The 2,531-nt window shown below is 47.1% G+C and overlaps 1 long non-coding RNA gene across 1 annotated transcript in view; it reads right to left on the reverse strand.

Annotated features, from left to right (window-relative positions):
* Positions 1-535: 535 nt before the first annotated feature.
* The window catches only part of LOC105815088, a 6,119-nt gene continuing 4,123 nt past the window's right edge, over positions 536-2,531 (reverse strand). Inside the window, exon 3 of the long non-coding RNA XR_001137721.1 lies at positions 536-822. This is a non-coding gene — a long non-coding RNA (uncharacterized LOC105815088). The remainder of the gene's footprint in view (positions 823-2,531) is intronic.

Genomic DNA, 2,531 nt, shown 5'->3' on the forward strand with positions numbered 1-2,531 from the left:
TGAATTCCTACCACGTCCAAGGCAGTCGGTTAGGTCCACACCTCCCAAACTGCGCGCGGAGCTGCCCCAGGACGCAGCCGAGTATTTCAGAGAATTTTCCGAGGAAACGCAGCGACATCTGTCGGACAACTTGCGAACTACCAGCTCAAGATGTTCGCAGTTTGAATGTCAGTTGGAGCTACATTCTTTCCACGACGTCCTAACTTTGTGAATCTGAGTTTGTGGCAGTTGTGATGGAAAGCAAGTGTCATGCAAAAATTACTGTGGCGCAGGAAACGAGGGTTATAGTGTCCTGATTCCCAGGTTGGAGCAGTTGTGTAGAGCCCACAGGCACACCTGTCCCATCAGTACAAACTTAGTTATTTAAGAATGAACTCTTATTTTTTCTTTTCATTTATGTGCATTAGCTTTTAAGTGGCTGCTAAGTTGTTAGGGCGTAAATACTTACTAGTTGTTTTGACTTAACTGTTGTACTTACTAAACATAACTATTCAGTTTTTTTTTTTTTTGCAGTGGACTCTCAAGAATGCAAACTGCCTCTCCTGACCTTGAGTTAATTCAGTTTTGTTCCCTGAGCATGGACAAGGGCAGGCTGGGGGCTGGAATCAGCCGTTTCTGTTTGTGTACCTCTCTGCTTACACTCCCCGGAGGCTGTCCCCACCCCTCGCCATTCCCTCCCCAACCTAAATCACCTTCAGTCCCCGAGTCACAAGCTCAGACACCTGGCTGCCTGATGACTGGCAGTTAATGAGTTCCAACGTCGTGGAAAGGATTCAGGCCCCATCTTCCTTGCTCCCTCGGGCTCCCGGGCGACGGAGGCGGCTGCAGGCAGCAAAGATAGTGAACGAGAGAACCTCAAAACCATGAACAGCACACAGCATCTTCCTGCCTTTCAGCCTGGACTTGAGAACACTGCCTCACCTCAAAGCAACTTGCACGGTGGTTTAAGAAAAAGACGCTGGAGGAAAGGGGGTCCAGCTATCTTTCGGGGGTGCGGCCAGCTCATCATGCACCATCAGACTGCCTGGCTCAGGGGGACTTTAATCGCACCTCTGAGAAGTTCTGAGCAGTCATTTAACCCCTCTGAGCCTCTCTTTCCTCCCCTGCAAAATGCGAATAACAGCAGTTTCTAATTCAGAGAGTTGTTCTGAGAATGAAGCACATTACCAAAGCCTAGTTCAGAGAGCTGGGCACCGTGGCCCACGCCTGTAATTCCAGCTACCCAGGAGGCCGAGGCACAAGGATCGCTTGAGTCCAGGAGTTTGAGATCAGCCTGGGCAACAAAGCAAGACCCCATCTGAGGGTGGAGGGGGGAAGCTTTGGGCAAAGCTCATTACACATGGTTAGTTGCAATGAAATAGAGCTATTCATTTAAGAAATATTTATTGAGCACCTACTATGTAATCTGAGGGTCAATATACTAGACACTGGGAACACAGCAGTGAACAAGAAAAGATCGCTGCTCTCAGGGGCAGGAGCACAGGCTTACATTCTAGCAGAAAACGACAGACTATATGCAATAAACACAATCTGTACATAGGTGAATTGCAGGGCAGTATTGTCCAACAGAAATACGACACGAGCCATGTATGTAATTTAAAATTTTTCAGTATCATCAAAAAAGTAAAAAGGAGCAAGTTTAAAAAAAATTTGAAACAAAAAAAATTTTAAATCAAAATTATTTCAAACGAAATATAATATTAATATAATCAATATATTATCAATATATTGAGGAGAGTTTAATTATATCTAATTTAAAATTATTCTAAATGTTAACTTTTTAATTTTTTTAATTTTAAAATTTAACACAGCATATCAAAAATACTATCATTCGACAAGCAGCATGAGCTGCGTTTCAAGTGCTCAGCAGCCACTTGTGGCTGGTGGCTACTGTATCGGCACTGTCGTTGAGTATATTAGCAGGTGATAAATTCTGTGCAAAAATGAAAAAGTCACTTGGGGTGAGGGGAACCAGAGCACCAGGTATGGGAAGGGACAGGACCAAGAAGGCAGATTTGAGCTGACTTGGGGCAAACGGCTTGCTGATTATTATTTTGAGATGGGGTCTTGCTCTGTTGCCCAGGCTGGAGTGCAGTGGCATCATCATAGCTCACTGCAGCCTCGAACTGCTGGGTTCAAGTGATCCTCCTGCCTCAGCCTCCTGAGTGGGAGTGATTACCATTATTAACTGGCCCCTTTCTTCCCAGCTAGCCCCGCCTGGCCTGCAGCAGGGTGGCTTCCCCGGCCAATGGCTCCTGCCCTTTCCCGGTTCCAGCATGACCCTGGCTTTGCGGAGCCCTGAACGATGCGGGCGCTCTGGAGCTGCCCCAGCTTGGGCGTGGGAACCCCTCATTCTGCCAGCCTGGGGCTGCCCCATGGGCAAACTGGAGAAATGTCGTCCAGGTTCTTGGCAGGAAGAAGAAAGAGGTGGGAGGGCAGGTGAAGGACAAGTTTTTCCCGGGGCTGGGCTTAGGGAGAGTTGAGTGAGGGTGGGGCCTGTCTTTATTTAAAAGTTTGATATTTTCTTCGTC

This window comes from Propithecus coquereli, unplaced genomic scaffold (assembly GCF_000956105.1).
Source record: "Propithecus coquereli isolate 6110/MARCELLA unplaced genomic scaffold, Pcoq_1.0 Scaffold314, whole genome shotgun sequence".
NCBI classification, from domain to species: domain Eukaryota; kingdom Metazoa; phylum Chordata; class Mammalia; order Primates; family Indriidae; genus Propithecus; species Propithecus coquereli.